General features: G+C 44.1%; 1 protein-coding gene across 9 annotated transcripts in view; it reads left to right on the top strand.

Annotated features, from left to right (window-relative positions):
* The first annotated feature begins 930 nt into the window (after positions 1-930).
* Positions 931-22,536, top strand: part of mef2cb (myocyte enhancer factor 2cb) — a 64,562-nt gene continuing 42,956 nt past the window's right edge. For 3 of the 9 annotated variants that reach the window (XM_044025640.1, XM_044025639.1, XM_044025643.1), the window contains exon 1: positions 11,951-12,633. The gene's annotated coding sequence lies outside the window, so the exon portion shown is untranslated. Of the gene's footprint in view, positions 1,183-8,296; positions 8,405-11,950; positions 12,634-22,536 lie in introns of those variants that run through there. The other 6 variants (XM_044025638.1, XM_044025634.1, XM_044025642.1 and 3 more) reach the window with 4 other exon arrangements.

The raw sequence follows: 22,536 nt of genomic DNA, 5'->3' as shown, positions 1-22,536 counted from the left end.
TGGCATTAGCAGACAGGCTGATGGAAGAGGGAATACGTCAAATGCTAATTTAAGTGAATGGCTCAGTGAGATTATATCAGATTTTGGCTTCAGGTGTAAGACGCCACCTCCACAAACCTCTGCTCGCAGAGGATATTATGATTTGTTGATACTTACGTTCTGCTTAATGTATCATTTAAGGAGAGAAATGGCTTACACAATTCTCCTCCTGGATGGAGGCACATGATTTCTATCAGTTTCCTGAGCATTAAGGCTCTTTGAAAAGGGATTTGAGTCACAGATATACTTAGTTAAATGAGCTCAAAATGACCAAATTATAGGTGTATACCACTGCTGACAAGATGCTATCGATGCTAGTTAATCTCTTCCAGTGGATAATTGACTTATGATTCACTTATATCGTGCTGACGCGGGATATTAAATGGCTAAGAGTCTATTTAACGTGGCCTGGCATCTATCATAACCTGTGTCAACAAATTAGAGGAACGATAATCTTTAAACGGGATCTAATCCGGAATTTGCCGACAATGGAAGTCCACGGGATGTGACAGTGTGGTATTTTTTTTTTCTTTTTTAATTGCCGACGCAAAGGTTAAGGAAACACACTCAAGAGTCCGCGTATTATAGCTCCACCTTCAGAGGGAACGCGGCTAATGAGAGGAATGTCGTCTACGCGGTTTCAAGCGGTGGATGTGTGAAGGGGGGAGGGAGGAGGGAGGAAGGGAGGGATGTCTTTTTTTTGGCCACAGTGAAGATGGCAGCATTCTTGGGGCAATAATCCAGGGCATATATGCTAGTGCTGACAAAGGTCTGGTGTGTGTGTGTGTGTGTGTCTGTCACTGATCCCTCAAGGCTAAATTTACCCAAGAGTGATGGGGACAGGTGGATTCAGCCGGGTGGGGGGGTGTATTGGAAAGAACCAGACCTGGTTTCAGATCAGACAGAGATCGGGGGAAAACACACAACCCAAATCGGGGGTTTCTATTCAAAGCCAGCTGGTCTGGCTTTATCACATGCAGGACATTTATTTTAGGCCTTTTGTTGGTGTTTTTTGTTTCTTTCTTTCTTTTTTTTATTCCGTAAACTGTTTTTTTTTCCTTTTTTAGAGGTGTTTGACTGAACTGGGCCTCAGCTGGTGCTGCAGGGTGAAGCTTCCTGGGGAAGCGGAACGAAACGGCACGGGTGAGTTTTCACTTCTTCACCTATTCCCCTTCCCTTTTTCCCCCCCTCTTCTCGTCCCCTCGCTCTGAATGCCATTCTGTCCGTGGAAAAAGCTGCCTCCGTCAGGATTTTTTTTTTTTAAAAAACACGCTCGGCACAGTGGGCCATGACATGTTTAACAGATTAAGGCATAATTTTGATATTTGAGCTGCTCAGTTTGAACTCCGCTGAAATTCATGTTCAAGTGCAGTTGACTAATTGTTTCATTATACCCTTGCTGGATTTAGTGAATGATGCCTTTGTCATGTCGCCAAACACAGAAGCAACTCTAACGATACCGCGAGGGCTAAAAGACACACTTAATTGGTGTTTAGTTTGAGTTTTTCCAGCTCTTGACAAAGTAAAAAGACACCAGAGAGAGGCTCTGACACTGCTAAAGAAGGACTTGCGTCCCAGCTGTTGCAAATCACCTCTGCGGTGCACGCGGGGGGGAAAAAAAAAAAGCTGATTGAGGATCCTAACTAAGTTTTTAAAGTCGACATTTTATTTCTCTGAGGCAAGACAAATGGTTTGAGTCACTACAGTGGAACTTTATATTGTGTTGTTTCTCTGCTTCTAATTCTTCACAGTCAGTTTAGGTTACTGGTACTTTCAAGGGTAATTGCTCAGAACGCTCGGTGCACAATCTGGAATTATCAGCGAGAGAAAAGAGCATGGCCTTAACATGCTGTTTGCTTTAGAAATGACTCACTCCCTCAAGGTAGCTACCTTCGTGGCAAACGCACACTTCGGTGCAATGTGCCGTTGAGTGTTTAAGACACACTGGGCAAAAGTTTCGAGACAAAACCACAAACTTTTTGTCTCATAGAGAGTTTATACTTAAAATCACCTCTACTGTACAGGGCCATTATCCCAAAACAACCGAATGGAATTTCATTCTAAACCAAAGTCTTTGTTCGTGTTTAATGAGTGGTGAGCGGCCCGGTTGGATATTTTCCTACCATATTTAATTCGACTGTAGCCTTTGGACAAAATAAGAGGAAATATTGTGTTTTTCCTGCACTTGATATGCTCATATTTTTTGCTTTATTTTCCTTTTGATATTGACTGTATTTGCTTCTCTGACTCTGAAGAGTATACACCAGAGGACACGCGTGCTCTCTGGACAGTATGGTTATACCGTCCTCTGTCCTCTTGCTGTTAACCCAAAAGAGGCTCAACCTGGGGAAACTTTGACCCAGTTTACGGGAACTGCTCGGCCCTCGACTTACGAGCTCTCTGGCCCTGAATTCCATAACTTTGATGGTCAGTGCAGTGGAGGAAACACATTGTTTTTGTTCTCTGTCGGGCGGCCGGCGGGCGCGCCTTTGAAATTCACCTCATCCTGTCATTTCACCACCACACTGTGCCGTGAGAGCCGTTGTTGCCGCTCTTTTATGTCGTGAACATCCCCCTTTTTTTTAATCGATATGTAAATGCACGGGCTCCATTTCTCTTCCTCCTGCGGTGTAAAATGAATTTCGTGAACACAATTCAGTGACGATGTGCGCAATTATGCATACATGATGAGACGCCTGAAATGCAGCATAGGAGTCATTTGTTGTTCATTTCCTTCCTGTGATATATTGGAACAGAAAGTATTGCAATAGTTATGGTAGCAGCAGTCAGTTTCCATGGTTATCGCCGGCACAACTCCATCCATGCTCTGCAGTTGTAGTTAAGGTAGATTCTATAGGAAGAGCATTTTAAAACATATAACACATATGGAAGCAGTTTCATGGAAAGCAAACGTAACTTTGTTTCACTGTAGACACATTTTGCTCTTATTTCTTCCCTTTTTTTTTTTTTTATTCTCTTCCATTGTCTTTATTATATAATTTTGGATGATTTCCAGCACCAGTCTGGCCTCCTGTCTGAAAAACTCTCCTTCCATCTACCCCCACTGAGCACAGTCGAGGCCAGAAAACAGTATGACGCTCCGCCGCCACTGTACAATGCCTGTGCGCCGGGGCTGCCTAAATCTACAAAACACGAGTGCTGGCGCGAGGCAGCTCTTTTGATCTGCGGCTAATCTCGGCTGCCTGCCTCCCCTCTGATCATGTCTGAATACGAATGAGTCCGGGGTGATCCTGGAGGCACAAAGAGCTTTAGACGCCGCCGCTGCTCATCCGCTGAGCTCTGCCCGTGCAGCGTGGGCCCGCGCCGACGCTCGCTATAGGCCTCACTATCAAACGCGAGTGCTGGGGATTCCTCCTTCAGACACATTGTATTCCGCTCGGCTTGCTTTTCTTCACAGTCAGATGCTATCAGCTGCTTGTTGAGAGTGTGGGAGAAGTTGCACAGCCCCGCTGAGTGATCTTTAATTGTCAGGGGAACTGGCTGAGGTCAACAGCAGCTGAAGGGACCTCTGCTGTGTCATGTTTACTATGGGAAATGGAAACTTTAGTGCTATAAACTAAACGGGATAGGCCCTTCTCAGACAAACATGCTCCTTGTCATATTGTACAAGATTGTTCAGAAAGGGTCAAATATTCTTATTCTCATTAAGTACTTAGGTTAAATCTTTGAAAACATTGTCCTAAATAACTCATGTTGTCTTATTTCTCAAACGTTATTGCTATTAGTGGCCGGTTTGAACTTGCAAAACAAAAATAAAACCACTGTTGACAGTTATAAGAAATAGCAGACATACCTGTCTCAAATGTCAAAGTCACATGATACACAGCGTCGCACTCGTTCCACTTAAAGCCACAAGATTCCCTTATCATGTCACGAGGTTATTTAAACTTAAATCCACAATTTAGTACAAAAAAGTTCAATCATTTATATATTTAACTCCGTTCAACGCTAATAGTGTCTCAGACACAGCGCTTGCACCACTTCATGAAACCCCAGGGGGCACCTGGTGAATGGAGACCCAAAAAAAAACCCCCACCTTAAAACAGTGGCATCTCCCCTTTATGGATACAATTAGGGAGGGGGAGGGGGCAGTGAGGACAATAAAACAACTCGTATGGGGAATTATTTTCCAATTCATTAAAAAGGAGGAGAAGTTAGTTTAGTTTTTGTTTCCTCACCTGAAGTAACCGAGAAGAAACACCGAGTCTACAGAACACACCATCAGGTCTTATAATAAAAACCAAGTCAGTTAAAATGTTTACGAGTGTGGGCGATAATGTTTAGTAGAACGTCATTTCTTAATGAATTGGTCTAAAAATGCTCAGGTGATTCCTCCTTTATGAAAGAAAAAATATCACATTACATTATCAAGAATATTCAGTGCAAATACACCGGTTCAATTCCGTATGGCGGATACATCCACGGCAATAAAAAGTTCATTCTGTGCCAGGAGGGAGGCAGAGCTCCCCTGCAGGCAGCACATTTAATTACACAATGTGCTTTTTACATGTGGCAGGTGTCCCGCTTATTGCATCTGCCACGTACGTACGTACACACTGATAGCATTAAAATGTTTTGATAGTAAAACCATTACGCAGTCTTGACAGTTTCATCAAGTTAATTACTCCGCAGATATCAAGTCTGAATAATCAAATCATGTAGTCAACAGCTGCTTTTCCTTCTGAATATACAAATGTGGTTGGGTTTGGTTTGTTTTTGGGGTGGTGTTGGTCTTATGGAAATCATTAGTTACCACGCAACCGTGCATGGTAATAAATTAGCGGTGACACTGTGTCTGGTCTTTGAATTACACTCAATCCATGCAGAATGAAATCAGTCACTTTCATTAACAAACAAATATCTCCCCTGTGTCACCCGGCGACACTCCGCCCGTGCCGCACGCAGGAATTGACCTCTGTGACCGCAACAGTGCGAGACCTACACCTAAAGTCACACACTGTGGTCGTGCGTAGCTCTTTGTGTACGTACGTATCTTCGCGGGAAAGTGTGGGAGCAACAGGTCCGCGCTCGGCGGCTCACCACATCTGCGCCGCGTCGCAGCCAGCCTGTGCAGTCACAGGACCATGGGGCTTTTCCTATGATGTAACTGGAGCATCAGGCAGAACAAAGGCAGAGCTTGTTGTTCAGCTTGTGCCTCATCCATAATGCATAAAAGGTGTACAGACAGAATACTGTTGGTTAAACATGACACATGCAAATCACCGGCGCTGTCTCACCCCCCCCTCCCAACCCCGCCGTTTGACACCGCTCGGCGAGGGGTCGTTACGCGGCCATTACGGTCTCAGAACCACTTTGTTATCATCGCATGCAGCTTTTGATCCTGTGTGTGTGTGTGTGGGGTTTGGTTGCCGTTCCGAAAACTGAACCCCATGACGAGGAAGAGTGAATTTCATGCCAGCCAGACGCCGTTAATTGCCAAACCACACAGAAAAACTGTGGTATGGAAATTAACACTCTGTGTGATTTCACTGAGAGATTAGTCATAGCATCGCGGAACGCGTCTGTTAGCGTTAAGTAGACAGAACTTTCTTTTTTTTCATTTATCAAGAAGAAAAATAGCTAACTGAGCCGTAGTACATAAAAAAAAAAAACACCACCACCATGGCTTCATGGTTATTAGATATTGCTGTAGATATGTGGGGCGTGGAGTGATTTAACATACACGACTTAGTGTATAGTCGGTGGCAATTTAGCGACACATTCGTGTGTGTCATTTGTACGTTATAGTTGTGATAAAAACACATTTTGTGAAGGCGTTAGAGAATATGGGCTTCATTCAGGTAAAGTAATAATGCCAGCGAGCTATTCTACCTTTTTATTACAAAATCTCATTTGAATATACAAACAAATACTTCCCCAGAATCATGAACGTCTTTATCTCTCTCTATATATGTATGTGTATATATATATATATATATATATATATATATATTGTAATAAGAGAGGATATATGATTCAGTTAATTAACTGATTTTTCTCACATTTGCTCCTATAATTATTTTGTGCGCCGGTACAATTCATGTGACTGTAATTATTAATGATATTGCCCTGTGAGTATCATTATAGACCTGGTTAATAAGGAGCTTGGAATCATCTCACACTTTGGCTGACTTACATAAAGAGCAGGCGCACGGGCGGCGGGGAGACAACGGAAGCATCTTCATCTCTCCCCTTCGGAGTGTGAGTGTGATTGCTTATACCTGAGAAACAGAACCCAGGTGTTCAGGCTTATCCGTCTCCTGCAGCGATAGCAACGTAATCTGTTACACGAGTATAAACAAAAAACGCGGCGATCAATGTGTTCCTTAAAAAAAAAAAAAAAGGGTAGATTTAGTCAAATGACACCCTCAAAACTGATTTATGTACTTGCAGCAATGATGATGCTTAAATGACCTTGTAATATGGTTAATTAGAAGCGTGATAGCCTTCTACAATTGCTGATGACATTTAATGCTTAAATAATATTCCATTACTTCTTCCATCTCATTAAATTCTAACATTTTTAGAGTTTAAAAAAAACAAAAAAACAACAACAATGTCTTCAGTCGTGGAAATTCAGCCTGATCTATTGTGACTCTGATGTGGAAATACTGGCACTGGGACTGCCTTCAAACAGCCGTATTGATCTAACAGGCAGACAGACAGACAGACAGACAGACACACCAACACCCACGCACACATACACATGTGCAGAAGGAAGATCTATAGATCCCCAGCTGAGCCTGGGAGTTAAATTGGCCTGCAGGTCTCCCTGTGCCCTCTGTGAAGGGTTTGGTCGTCAAATCATGTAGCATCAATCTCACGTCAGAAACCCAAATGTCTCTCACGCTCATTGGGGAGCGGACGCAGGCAGAACGACTGAAAGAAGTAAAATGCTAAACAAAGTAGACCTGGAAGCGTCCTCAGACACAGCCGCCACGGAACAAACGCCCCGCGTGTCTCGCGGTGCTTCTGTAATAGCTCGCTAATTCTCCGGAGCGGCGAGGCACCGCGCTTGACAACATCATCTACTTTGACTGGCAGATTGTGTTTTCACGTGAGCATGATCGACAACAGATTGCGCCTCAGCCCGGGCTGTTCCTGTTTGCCCTGGAAATGTGTTTGTTTTTTTTATCTTTTGCTTGTGAGAGACATTCTTTTCTGTCTCCCACAAAAAAAGGAAAAAAAAAACAGGCAAGGAAGAGAGGAAAAAAAAGAAAAAAGAAAACACCACACATTTTCAGGCGAGCTGTTCCGCATGCAAGTGTTTGACACACGCTGTGAAGTGACTGCCAGGAGAGGCTTAAGAAACAATCCAAGCAAGATCAATATCAGCAAACCGCACTTATGTGTTTGACTTAACATCCAGTCGCTGTTTCCCTCTTCTCTTCTTTAGCACGGCTCATGCCAAACCTCACTAAATTGCATTTTACCCAAAAGCCTAAAGTGTGTGTGTGTGTGTGTGTGTGTATATATAAACTGTGACATATTTGAAATTACATAATTGTTTTGGCAAACTGTTGATTTTTTTTTTTCCTCCACCAGGTTTAGATGACACTGTCAACCCACACTTGAACACATAGTCATACCCAAAACACGCGATTGAGACTGCTCGTTACAGTAGGAGGGAGGGACAAAGGCTAATGAGTGAGGCTGGGAAAGTTTTACTTGGCAAGAAACTAATAATCTAGTTTGTTCTAATTAAGGTGAAAAAGCTTTGGCTAAAGATAACAACCCATGCCGCAACCTACAATATCTAACCTGTGACACACACTCATTGTTTACCTCTACTTTAACCAGTTGATAGCAATGCAACAATAATAATAATGATAGTAATAATCCGGCGATATCGCTTTCAGCTCTTTCTACTGTGTTTACATTGAGCTGCAAACCCTCACACAGAGATTACGAGAGCAAAAGATGTCGTCCTTTCCTACTTTGCATTTAATGTATGTGCGTACAGCGAGGCCGAGTGTGCCTCGACACTAAGTATATCCCTGCAGACGACTCAGACAGTCGTTTATGAATATGCATGAGCCAGTGTTTGCATCGTTTAATGATTTTTTTTTTTTCCACCATTAAAATATGTTCAATCCACCTCCCCCATTTATTCCTCTGTTTCTTATGGACATCACTCACCACACACACACACACACACAGAGACATTAACACGGTTTACACAGCCAAACTGTATTACTGTTTCCCTCTCACACTCTCCTGTTGTCTCTCCCCCCAGGTGCCGACCGAACACAACCTCAACCGAACGGACCTCTCTACGATGAATTACTGACAGCACGGCAGGGCTAACGCGGCACGGCGGGCAGACGAACGGACCTTGAAAGTGGTACGTTCCCGTCGCTCGGGCCGTCGTCGCCGTCCGTATGGCAGTGGCAGAGTTAGCACGGTTTCTCCATCGAGAGCCACAATTCACATCTGCATGTTTCATTTTAATATTCACGATGCCCACTGTGTCTAACCGACTGCACCCTATTGATTATCATGGAGGTCTGGGGGCCAGAGGAAATGCTATTAAAGATTAAAGGGTCAGGTGATGTGAAGGTGGTATCCCGAGTCATCAGACACCGACGGCTTCGGTTACAGGCTGCAGTGTTTGCCCGTCGAGCAGATTAGCCAGCTTGATTTATTTATTAACTGATTTCATGTCTCATCATCTCCTACCCCAAATGCCTGGGTGGATAAAACGACTGTGATGGTTTTCAAAATTGAAACGAGGCAGTTAGTAATACATGTTGGAAACAGTTTGTATTTTTAAATGATTGTTTGCATTACATTAAGAAAGATCATTGAAGCTTACCCCCGCATTTTAAGCCCTAAATCCGCTCGGATTGGCACCAGCGACCCCCACAAACCGCATGTGGAGGATAGAGTGGTAGAAGATGGATGGCTGTCTTAAAAATTTAGATGAAATTGTATTTTTGATGTCTCCTTTAGCCGTGTTGCCACCCAGAACAGTTCAGTTTTCCCATTAGCAAAAGTACCAAAACAACCAGCCCCAACCGTTCCATTCTTTGGAACCCTTACCTTGGTGGTACCGGAGTAAAATGGTACGGTACAATCAGGGTGGAGCTAGACTGGCTCCACCCACTCCCTTGCGATCGTCGGGGCAAACACAAGCAGTCTGTTCTTCTACAAACCTTGACGTCTTCCACCAAGAGCTGCTGGACATGTGCACGGGAACATGAATAGAAAATCCAGAATTCTTTTCTGTTTTCCCCTGTCATTTTTTGACCGGTGTGCTGATGTCATCACGTGAGACAGTGGAAAGTAATAATTCAACTTACTTTAACCCTTAGAACACAGAGCGTTTCCATTACTACGTTAAAACGTACAGTATTATATACAGAGGCTATAAGAATGTGCAGTATAGAGTGTCTTATGTGCTTATGTGCTTATGTGTGTTTTTTTCACCAACTATATCATCACATCTGAGCAAAAAGTGCTCATAATGTTTAAAATTGGATTGAATTTGTGAAATTTGGAAATACGTCACAGTTCAAAGTTCCCTTGGCTCGTCTTTATGAAAATGAAAAGAGAGACGGTCTATTTTTGTGACTTCTGCACAATTATATCACTACTAAAATGCGATATGAAATGAATCATAACTTTGACTCAACAACACATAAGAAGTAGGAAAAAAAATGGTTTAAAGCCTGAATATGTGACCTATAAACCCCCCCACAGGATGTCCATATAAGGAGTTGTGTATTTACCATGGGTGCACCTGAGTGAGCACTAGGGGTTAAGCATGTTTTTATATGTTATCGAACAAGCAAATCATCATTCACACTTAGAAAACAACAATCTATTATTCAATTTCTTATTAAACAAAAAGGAGACCAAACAAGCAAACTGTGTGCTCCACCCCTTGTCAGTAGGGGGTGCTGCAGCACCCTCAGCACCCCACTTCCCGGGCCCCTGCTGCGGGATGTCCTCCAATGTTGTCTGTTGCGTTTGATGTCGCGGTACCATGATCAGCTACGCTGTGGAGGAAATGCTCTGTTGCATGTTTGCATGAATATAAAAGAGAATTGTAGATTTAATTAAAAGTAATTTTGTTGAAGAAGAAAAAAAAACAAGAAAAAAAAGTAAGTATGTTATTAACACTCAACAAAGTTTTTACTGTGGCTACAAAGTGGGGCCAATTATCTACTGGATTAATAAGTTAAGGGATCATTAGGAGATGTTTAGTTTTTGTAGCTTAAATAGATTAAGCCAGTACTTTGGGCAAGGGCCTTGCTTTACAGAGGCTGCCATGTTTCTACATCAACCCAAATGGACAAACAAGATCCTTTTTGGTACGTAAAGGCCACCGTAGTTCCCTGTTTGTTGTAATTTTCAGTCTCACCATTAGATGTCACTAGTTCATACACACTGAAACTTTAAGGGGGTTTAACATCCCCAAAATGATGTGAACGAACAATGTTTAATCAAAACTTTGTGTATGAGGATGAGTTTATTATCGGTATCTACCAGATATTGATCAAAATCCCTGGATCAAAAATCGCAAAAAACAAAAAATCTGATGAGTCATGTTTAGGCTGTTTCTCTCTTCTTCTTTGTCTCCTTTTTCTTCTTATTTCTCTACAATTTTTGAAGTAGCTAGTTGCAGCTAAATGCGGTAATGCATTATCACATGCTATATCATAGTGTATATATATGTATGTATATACATATATACATATATATATATACATATGTATATATGTATATATATATACGTATACAGAGCCTAGTTATAATAAATCTACAGTGTGATCGTTCAAAACAGCCATGAAACATGTTTTAATTGATACATATTCATATAATGTGACTATAATACAACAGTGATATTACAAGGCTTATCAGGGAACGCATCGCTGTACGACATTGTGCCGCCCGTCTTATCTGAAGAGGCGATCTTGCTGTTCTAATTGTTGTCTTCACACTAATAGAGTGGATGGGTTTTTTTAAATCATTTTCATTGGACAGATAAAGGCTTGGTAATTCCCCCCTCCACTCTCCATGCTTACTGTCTGTGTCAGTGCTTATCAAGTGTAGGAGATAAAAAACCGGGTCCTGGAAAGTAATTGGCAGCAAGCGGGAGACGGAAAGTTTGGAGGCCGTGCAGTAGAAAATATTGAATCAGTGGTAACGGGACCAGCAGCTACAGACACAATGATATTTGGAGAAGGTTTGGAGCATCTCGTTAATAATCGTCGTTAATAATGTGCAAACACGGAGCAAATTTATTGAATGTTGGTGTCGATAAAGACATATTTGATCCTACATTTTATTGTTCTTCTTCCTGGTTTGCACTGTATCATTGTGCAACAACTCTTTGGTCGTGTCTCCGAAATAGAGACGTTTAAAAATGGTCAGCATCATTAAAAACTTTTATTTTCTACATTAACTTTTACTGAAGGGTGCAGCCTTCATGCAGTCCATACAGGGGAGGTGGGGGGGTTAGTTTAACTTTACTCTTTGGTAGGATCATTTGGAAATGGGGGGTTTCCTATTCTCTATGAGGCAATAAGGAGCAAAGGGAGGATTTTTTCTGTATTTTTCCCCCCAAATGTTATTTTCTGAAAACCTCCCAAAAACAAGTGAAATAAGTAGATTGTATTATTCCCTCGTGGGGTTAGTTTGAGATACACTTAAGTTTCGGTAAAACTTCCCATCTTATGTTAAATACCATGACACCAGAGAATAAAAAAACAACTTTGTCAGCGTTGTTTATCTGTCTAACACCGCGGCTGCAGACGCGCACAACGTCTCCATTGCTCCATAACGGATGAAGCGCACTCTCTCCCACCTCCTTCCCCTCGTGGTGCTCTCTCCTCTCTGAGCAGTTAATTGTGCGTCCACTCTATAGGGACCGGCGCGATAATAACGTATTAGGAGCCGTGCCTCTTTCATTAAAGTGGAGTTGGGAAATGTGAGACCGCCCCCTTTCAGGAGTCAAAAAAAAGGAGAGCGAGAGAGAGAGAGAGAGAGAGAGAGAGAGAGCGAGGAGGGAGAGGAAATCGATTATTTCAGCCTTGATCGAGGGGAGAGGGTTTAGGGAAATAAGAGTCGGGCGAGAGGATTGTGGGAAGGAACAGAAAGAGCTTCTCAACATCAACATCAGCGACGACCTCAGTCTATAGCAGCCAGCTGAAGACAGCGCCGACGAGACACTGCTCCACACTCCATCCACCGGCTCCACGAGAGAGAGAGAGCGCGAGAAAGAGAGAGAGAGAGAGAGAGTTTTCTCTGACATTATAGAGACTCCTACCTCCTCCTGTAGGTCACTTTTTTCTCCCCCTCCCGTGCGTCGTCCTCCTGCTAAGTTGCGCTCCTGGATTTTAAGTGCGTCTTGGTGAAAAGTCCACCAGCATCACGCGCACGCAGCGGCTGCAGATCTTCCTCCTGTCAAAATCGGACGGGTATCCCCCCCCGACCCCCCCGACCCCCCCCAACCCGACCCACAAAACACAGCCGGCGCGCGGACCTGCTCGCTTGTTGTCGTCGTTCGACCTCCAGAATCCCCGGCGGACACGGTTTTTCGTGCGCAAAGAAACGACCAAACAAAAAGTAAGTACCGCGCTCACGCACAGGACACTCACTCGGTCACTCAGTCACTCACTCATTCATTTCATTCGCCGCTTAAAAACACATCCACAACAACAACAACAACAACGAAAAGTGTGCGAGGTTTATTTTGAAATGTTCCAGTGGGTTGTTAAAGAACTTAAAGGGGGTCTATTTTGGACGCGCGCGCTGCCTCCTTAACTAAACTAACTGTGTCTTATCGATTTGTTGTGACCCTGATCGACTTATTCCGGTGACAGCTGTGTCATAGGATATAATTACAGGCTGACATCAAATATCTGTTTATGGTCAATTAGGAGAGTCAAGCTCCTGCCTCGTGCGCTTTGGTCGTTGTTCGTGTCGACCTTGCGTGGCGTTCTCGTGTCCACATGCAGGCGCGCGCACACACAGTCAGCCAGTCAGTCAGTCCCACAGCTCCATCCGCTCAATAGGTCGCCCTCCTTTATTAATATAATATGATTTAAAGTGCTCGTTCTCCTCCCTGTGTGCTGCAATCGTGGCACATTAAAAGTTAACTGTGGCGTTTATGCCACTTTAGCCCGAAATTATATGACAATAAACGTTTAAAATTAAAAAAAAAAAGAAAAGAAAAGAAGAAGAAAGAAGTCGTTTTAACATTCCAGAGAATTTAGAGGCAGAAATCTCATCATGGAAAAGTCACTTCACAAATAAAGAGGCCTTATTATTAATGATTCCAACTTGTCCTGCAGATTAAAACCAACATAAAGGGATTAGGAATGAATTAGTGATGTAAATGTTCCTCATGTCTAAACTACATTTAAGTGGAACACAGTCTGTCAGGTGTATTTAAATCCAGAGGCTCGGTGACAACAGTGCTGTGAGTGTGTGTTTTAGTGAAGCTTCGGTGTGTTCACGCTGCATCACAATTCCCTCTCTGTGACTTTGAGAGTGAGATTAGTGCAGACTTAATTCCACCGCAATTAACTGCATTTCAGGGATTTATTTATTGATACAGCCGGTGAAGTTGGGTCTCATGTGGCTCCGGTGAACCTGTTGCAGTGAGAGCATTAACGATGACACCATAATTAACCTGTGACAGGTTTCACAGCTTTGGATGTTAAAAAAAAAAAAAGAATGAAAAGAAAGAAGAAGAAGAAAATTTAGATTTACTTGTTTTGCTCTCGGTGTTGTTTTGAGGTCCCACTGATATGAAAAGTGCAGATGCACTAAAGACGGTAATATAATTTAAAATTTACTACAGCACTCTTCATTTTAATTTAGACCAATTGTGGCACTGAGTACATTGCGTGTATGTAACTCACGCTCATAAATATGGGCATTAAAGTTAATCTCTCCCATTTTTTTATTGTGAATTTGTTGTAAAATGGCAAGCATAAATTCCGGCACTTAAACAAATGCGGTCTGTTTCACTTTTAATGACATTTACGCTGCAGTTTCTTAAAGTTGAAGCTCTCGTAATATTTTTCAAGTATCACATTTGGGATTTTCTTTAATGTGGAGACTTTTTCTTTTTCTTTTTTTCTGAAGGCACTCTCGAAAAAGTGAAATATGTAAGTGATAACGTGTGCTGCAGCACATCAAGCTGATTTGTGACTAATTGCATACATGAAGTCATTTACCTGCCTAATTGCGTTTTACAGTTTTAAAAAAATACAGCCGGTGTAAAAGTATTTTTTATTTATTTTATTTTTAACATTTAATGTTGTGTATTCTTCCATTACTTTTTATAATCCAGGGTGCCGTGTGGTGTAAGTTGTTTACTGGTGAAATAAAAATGAGATAAAAGTATATTAGTCAATTAAAATGATTTTAACGCATGACCCCTGACCCCCACCCCACACACCATCATCCCCTCTTCTACTCATCGTCAATGAAGTTGTTCTGTCTGGCCTGTTGCTCTCTTGGGATTTAGCGTTAGGTTAATCCGCTCAGAGGAAGGTGAGCGCTCGCATGTGGACCCACGATTACACACAGAGGACTCTCTCAGCCAAGCTGTGTAATCTCAGAGACCCTGCATAAACACACACACACACACACACACACACTTGTTCTGTCCCTTTCTCTTTCTGCTCCTCACACACACTCACACCCACACACTCACACACACACTACTTTGGCCTGCGCTGCTTTTATTTCTCGTTCCCTTCCAGGACCTTTTTTCTCTCTCTCTCTCTCTCTCTTTGACAAATCATTTGGGATTTTGGCTGCAGAGATTCTCAAAAACCAACAGTGACAACACACGCTTCTCACACCGAGGGGCTTAGAAGGTCACGTGTGCCTGTGATTGGCCACAGCATTGAGCCGATTGTCAGGGCACTTTGCTGTACACCAGGGGCTCAGTGAAGCTTTAGTTAAGTGAAGGAGGAAAGGGGGGGGGACACAGTGTGTGTGTGTGTGTGTGTGTGTGTGTGTGTCGCCAGCCATGTGTTTTTAAAACGCAGAATCAACACAAGGCAGACGGTTCCTAATCCCGAATCATAAATATCAAATATATTGCCTGTAATTTTGTGACTCCTTGGGTTTTTTTTTTTGTGACCACAAAAGGGGGCTGTCGTAGCCTGTAAATTCTGTATCTTATGAAGAAGAAGAAGAAGAAGAAGAAGAAAAAAAGAAGGGGTAAAGTATACCTCTGTTCTGCGTCACAGCACAGACGTCTCATACTGTACAGAGGGCACAGTTTTCAGATTCCCTCCTTATGGAAAACCAGATCTCTGAAAACATTTATCTTAATGGAAACATCAGAAGCATTTATGTTTAAGCAAATAATTTAATAGCCACCACCCCTTTTTTTTTCTTTCGCTATGCTTTAGATATATATATATATATATTTTTTCTTTTCCCCCTCGAATGCTTTCAGATATTTTTGAAAGGGGCTTTTGCAGAGTTTGCTCAGCTAAACGTCAGTAAAACGCTCATTTGCAGATTGCAGGTTGGCAAGATGTGGAGGCAGATATTGAGGAGCTGTAATTGGACTTCATGCCCTTTGGGTTAAACAGGAAAGTAATATAAGACTCGATTGTCGAGAAACCCGCGTTTGCCTCGTTTCTAAGAAGCCACGCTGTCAGGAGACACACATCCTCGTAAATAACACTTAGTCCTGATGCCTTCATATAAATGCTGTCAAGTTACATCCAATATCCAAATGTGAACAAAGAATAAAGGCAGGATGTCTTTTAGTCGTTCCTATTTTTTTTTTTTTGCCTGTTTGTGCGCAGATGAAAATACTAAAGTTTTATAATAACTCAAGGGCTTGTTGTGTTTGTGTTTATTGCGTAAGGCAGGTGTTCACTGTTGCTACATGAGAGGAACAGTCTCCTTCTTTTTCTTCTTCTTCTTCTTCTTCTTTTTTTCGTACATTTTATAGCACCCATGAAAAGCATCAGGCCCAGCCTCACTGTGTGTTTATTCACTCACTTTGAAACAGATCTCCCTTTCATTGTCCTCACTGTTGTGCACGTTGGAACCCGGACGCCTGTTTGTTTTGTATCCTCATAAGTGCTGCGTTTACCCATGAAACTTTAAAAGAAATACTAATAATAATAATAATAATAATAATAATAATGATAACATTACAAGTAAATAAGACAGTCCTTTCCTTTTGCATTGAATGCATATATTTGAATATGTTCTGGATTCTGCATAATGATCCTCTGTCTCTATCTAGTAATTAGCAGTGACGTTCAGCAACTTTCTCTGTATACACTGTAAGTGTGTGTGTGTGTGTGTGTGTGTTCACTGGGGTGTTAAAGATCACAGAGGAATATATCAGCCTTTGATGTTTAATTGTATTGTAAAACACATTTTAGAATATTTCTGCATAAAGTCGACTTCTGGCTGTGCTGTGCTTTGTGTTCGCTGTTTCTCTTTGTGTGTTTGTCTGTCAGTGTGCGCCGTGTGTCTGGGAGGTGTGTGTGTGTGCTTGTGCCTTGTCTCCGTCTGTTTTGCTGTCAGAGTGTTTGTGCTTTTGTGTTGTTTTTGTGGAGTTTTGTGAGGGTTGCTGGTGTGTATTCAAATGAAAATGTATGTTTTTGTTTTTTTGTTTTGTTTTGTTTTCCCCCTCCCCCCCTCCTTTATCCTCCTCACACTGAAGAGGGTAGGATTTGATGTCTGGGATGATGGAGCAGTCTGGAAAACAGTGTCAGTGTGAGGGCTGAAAAGGCAAAGTGAGAAAATAGATGCACAGAGGAAAACACACACACACACACACACACACACAGAGTGAGACAACGAAGTTTATTTGAGCTGAGATGAGAGCACGGTGGCGGCGGCGGCGGCGCGTTTGGCCTCACATGAGGTATTCTGCATTAAAGCGCGATGCTCTTCCGTGATGTCATGTTCAACACACTGATCTAGATGAACAGGATGTCCTGCCTTCTTCTACTTCCTGTTTCCTGTTTCCTGCCTTGGCCTGTTGGTCATTACGGCTGCAGCTGCCTGCTGGGTGGTCTGTGCTCAGCAGTGCTGCTGACCACAGAACCACGGTGTCAGCTGCAGCCCACCTAAAGAGATACCCAACACACCTCGCCATACTTCTGAGGCCTGCTCCGTGAAATATTTGGACAGGGAGCGAGAGTCCCGGGAGGCGAGCACGCCGGCTCTGAGGGTTTGAGGGGCAACAGCAGCAGCAGCAGGAGGAGGAGGAGGATCGGGAATGATAAGACAAAGGGAAACATTTAGACTAGAGCAGACTTTGCATTTCTTTGTCTAAACACTGGATTGTTCGGATCGGGAGCGAACGCCGCCCGGCGTCAGCGTCAGGAAGACTCGGCGTATCAGAGTCAAAGAGGGTTTTCGGTTCACATGAGAGCGAACACGGTTCCCCAACCACACACTAACTTTAATTGTCTTGTCTGTGATATTTTTACAGACTGAGTACAGTGCCCATCTGTAGTATCTGCTGCAAACATATTGTGCGGTGGATCCAGAATTAACTGGGAATCCCTTTTTAGTGACTTTTAGTGGTCGGTTTGAGGGAGAAGTATTTGCTGTCCGTGCGCATAAATCTGCCGCCATGAGACCTTTTCCATGATAAAACACAGTACCTGACCTGTGGCACAGCTTCTTTACCCCCCTCATATATTTTCAGAGACAACCCCAAGCTAACCCCCGCCCTCCCCCACCACCACACACACACACACACCCTTACCATCTCCCTTTGGTGTGGCACACATTTGGATCACATCCAATCTCGCCACCGGGAAAATCAAATCAAATCAAAAGCAAAGAAATAAATAAATAGAATAAAAAGGAGTGCGGCAACATGGAGCGAGAGAGAGGAAAAAAAAAATAGTCGAAATGTTTTCTAGTGACTGTAATTTATCTTTGTCGCGACTGCAACATAGCCGAGTCATTCTGCAACGCGGTCCGGTGAGACGCACAGAGGTAGCTCTGTGCCTCGGCCTCACACAAGCTCCCATCCATCTGAAACCCCAGCTCACTTGGCTGCCACAATCTGCTCCGCTGCCGCCACTGCTCCACATCCATGCTGCTGCTGCTGCTGCTGCTGCTGCTGCTGGGGTTCACATAGATGCTGGCTATTTTCTCTGAGCTGATCTTGTAGATTTAAGAGGGAGAAGGATGTAATGAAACCATGTCACACTACATTTCCTTGCTATACCGTGTCTGCTCTCCGGGTGTGACGGTCTTAAAGATGATCCGCGCAGGTCTCAAATATCCGCGCACACAGTCGGGAAAGTCAGTGAAGGTTTGGTGCTCTAAGTCAGCGGGGACCGTGCTGTTGAAAATGCTGTTAACGCCGTCTAAGTTGAGAGAAAAAAAAAAAGAAGCTATATAAGCATCCACAACTCGGCGCTCCCCCTCTTCCACACAGCACAGCCTAACCAGACGCTGTGCTGCCAAAGTCCACACCAGTGTTCCTTTTTCCACTGTCATCTGTGCCATTCCCACACCAAAGGCCAGCTTGTAAAATAATGCGGAGCACAGGACTGTTTTTGAACCCTCGCATTACTCAGCGTCCCAAAAGTGTGAGAGAGAGCAGGACTGAGAAGGACATGTTGCAAACACACGAGGACATTTAAGAAGACGGCGTGATGCACGCACACCTTTTTGTTGTTTTTTTTTTCACTTTTTTCCATCTCGGGTCCTTCGGCCCCCGTGATGATGATGATGATGATGATGTATGGCTTTTTCTAACAGTGGCTCTTCCAAAAGAGCAGCTCGTGATGTCATTAATTTTATTCATACTTTATGGATGCTCTGTCTGGAAAGAAAGGAAAAAAAGGGAGAAGAAGGAGAGGGACGGTGTAAGGAGAGAGGGAGAGGCAGGCGGCGCGATGGTGTTGCGGAAGGAGATTTTCAGTGCAGTTGCATGTATAATGAATGAGGGGGGCACTTTGTTTGAAACTCCAGCCCGGCACTTCACTTCAAGGTTTGCTGGGCAGAGTGGGGCCTTGTGATCTCACACCAGCCCTCGCTCTGTCTCCTGCCAATGGATGCTTTCACCTGGCACTGTGGTTCGACCCAGTGGAAAAACAAATAACCTTGTGTGTGTACACGAGAAACAGAGGGAGAGAGAGAGGGACAGCACTGACAATGGAAAACAGGTAGGGTGAGGAGTGGGTGAGAGAGGAAAGAGGTGAGTCCGTGTAACGGCAGCAGTGCAGTGACGCCCAGATGACAGTGAGGAGAATGCTGGCACCCGGCCCACACTTCCTAAACACTGCTCTCTCTCTACCGAAATAGCCCAGCCTTGATATTGACTTTTGTCTGCTGTGTGTGTGTGTGTGTGTGTGTGTGGATGTGCACATGCTCAGTACGAGGACGGGTTCCATTGTCTCTCGAGGAGCTTTTCACTGCGTTAATGTCTGTTAATAATATTTTAATGAGGTTGGATATTTGTGATCCTAGCGATTGCGTCTTTGTGTGTAAGCACTAATGCGTGTGTGAGTACAGGGAGGGAGGCAGGGAGAGAGGGGGAGAGAGAGAGAGAGAGAGAGGCGCCCTTTTATTATTCAGGATAAAAATGGCCTCCGTCTTATTTTTGGCCCTGTAGTGCTGGACTCGTGGTTTTATAAATAGCAGAGGAAGTGCGGGGGATACCTGCCGTGGCTCCAGCACAGCCGCGTAGTGCCTCCACGTCACATCAGCCCCGCCGCCGCCGCTGCCCGGCCCGGCCCCTCTCTCTCCGGACTACGGCAGAGCCGGCCCCTTCTGGGGCTGAGCAAACAGGATGGGACTGGAGTTGAGGGTGTGAGAAAGTCAAACACAAAAGCAGTTCAGCATGAGCAGCCTTATCTGACGCTGTCAGATTTAAAAACCCCTACAACTTCATTTCCTCTTACAAATAGCGAGCAGACTGTAAGGCTTCAAGACTTGTCAGGATGACAACACAATGCAGTGTTTTAAACTGAACCGTGTTTTCTTTTTTTCTTTTTTTGCCACTTAGTCTCTGAACATAAGGTTACAGGGTGTTAGTTCCCTTCCCACTGCCATCTGTATGACAAGTTCTCATTAAATTAAATTTCTACATCTCTTTGTCCCGCTGCTATACGCCGTCTCGCTCACACTCTGCTTCTTCTTTCTTACTCATTTTCTTTTTTACGTACGCGATAATCTGGCTTCATACTTGTTTTTATAGATTTTTACAGTATTTGGGATTTTCAGTATTTAGAAAATGTTTTGTTTGACTGAACTAACTAATGATTTGTTTCACACCTACATGCTGACCCAGTCTTTCCAGCATTTAAACGTGCAAAGAAAGAAAGGAATACTCCAAAACCCCTTGGTGGACTGTGTCTACATACAGCAAAATCATATTATTTTTTTTTGCATGTGTTTGCCTCCCCCCTCTCCTCCCCTCCACTCCCCTCTTTCTCTGTGATGGAAACTGTGCTGCCTGTTAATAATGTGCTTTTGACAGCTTAATTTGATAAGCGGGGCTACTTGTTAAAAAAGCCTTGGATTGTTCTCACAGAAGGAACATGCTTTTTTCTCCCCCCCATCCCCCCCCGCCCGCCCCGCCGTCCAATGTTCTTCAAAATGCTGCCGCACAGTCTGTCGATGACCCAGTTCTGAGAGATGGTCGAAAAAACAAGGAAGAGCAGAGCAAAATCCACAGGGAGGAGGAGGAAGGAGAGAGGGTAGAGCAGGAAAGAGGGAGCGGGAGATAGAGTGAGAAGGGATAATATAGGTAAGAAAGGCACTTGTGGGAAGTTCGCTCACATGCTTTGCTTGCTTCTCTCTCTCCCTCTCTCCCTCCTCCACTTTTTCCTCCTCCTCCTACACTGCTCGGTCTATACCTCCTCTTCCCTGTAGTGTAATCGGAAGAGGGAACGGTGGGAACGATAACGGGGATTAACTTCCACTGCTTTGCCAGCTCACCTTGGTTAAGTACACGTGTAATGAGTTGTTTATTCACAGTAGGCGCAGCGAAAGCCCAGACACCCCCCTCTCCTCCCCATCACACACACACACACACACACTTTCTCCAACAGATATATATGCACATAAAGTGAATGCATAACACATGTGCGCGGCGATGCACGCGCACCATATGTGGTGTGAACGTCGATGATGTGCGCAGGTACATGCAAATGCATGCATTCACTCAACCCCCGTACACATTCCCACACACAGCTGTGATGCAGGTCACTCACTGTGACGGGCTGCAGAGAGAGAGAGAGAGAAAGAGAGAGAGAAAAGTGTGGAGGTTGATGGTGTGTGTGTGTGTTTGTGAAAGGTTCTCAGGCCTTCCTCGGGTCACAAGACTGGGGGATTTTTTCTCAGGGTGAAGAGAAGGGGAAGAAATTGAATGATGTGAGAAAAAATGAAGTGGACGAACCGAGAGAGGGAGAAGGGAGACGATGTGCCCGCTAGTGTGCGCGTGTGTCAAGTTTGTGTGTACGTACATGACGTGGAAAAAGCTGTTGCCTTGTGGAGGAGACGTGCTCTGCTATCATTAGCCGGGGTGGGTGGGTGGGTGCGGGGGGAGGTGGAGTACGAGGGGGCAGGCGAGGTTATGTGAACGGTGCAGCTGTGCTTGTAGCAAAGGGATTTGAGTAGAGGGGGGGAACTCCAGGCAGCCAGGTCCTTCACTGAACCATCAGCTCGCAAGAGAGGAAGAAGAGAGGGGAGAGAGAGAGATTCGGCCAAGCAGCGAGTCCTGTGAACCAAAACACAAAGTGCCACTGCCCCCTCTGTCCCGCTGCCTCTCCTCCACTCGTCCACTCCGGCCCTCCCGAATAAAGACGACGAATAAATAAGGAATGATGCTTGATGGTGTAAGTCTGAGAGAGGAAGAGGAGGAGAAAAAGGAACTCCATGTTCAACCAGTCGTCGCACATGACTATTAGCACTCAAGTTTGTCGTTCGCGGGGATTCCCCCCCCACCCACAACTCGGCAAACAATTTTTGAAAATCGCTTAGATTTGTTTAGAGCTTCCTCCGCCTGCAAGACGCAAGACCCCGGCGCTCGCTTGTCAGCCCCGTGTGATCAGTCGCCGCGGAGAGACGAGGCAGAGGGTGGCTGAGCGACGACAGAACACAAGCGCGGCATCGGCATGCACCGCTAATGCATTCAACCTGCCACCGTATCCAACAACAAGGCGAGATATCACACAGCTCACTTCATAAGACACCCCGTCCCCTCCCCCCTTCTGTCTCTACGACAGCATCGACAATAACAGACACACAAATGCACACATGCATAAATAACCGCACACTACATGTATATAAAAAAAAAACAAGAACTCTGAAAGCAAACATACAAGCCGTAATGTGAGCAACTCGTCTGAGACTTTATGACGGGAAAGTAAATGACAAAAAAAACCATTTGTTTCGCGAGAAAAGAGGATGTTCAGATTTGAAGAAGATTTGAACATAGCTGTGAACTACGTCAGGCGCGTCGCTGAGAGTGGGGGCTAAAAATAGAGTGTGGTCAAACAG

The sequence above is a fragment of the Solea senegalensis genome, linkage group LG5 (genome assembly GCF_019176455.1).
Source record: "Solea senegalensis isolate Sse05_10M linkage group LG5, IFAPA_SoseM_1, whole genome shotgun sequence".
In the NCBI taxonomy this organism is placed as follows: Eukaryota; Metazoa; Chordata; class Actinopteri; order Pleuronectiformes; family Soleidae; genus Solea; species Solea senegalensis.
The sequence above is the reverse complement of the archived record's forward strand: the minus strand, read 5'-3'. Positions and strand labels throughout refer to the sequence as shown.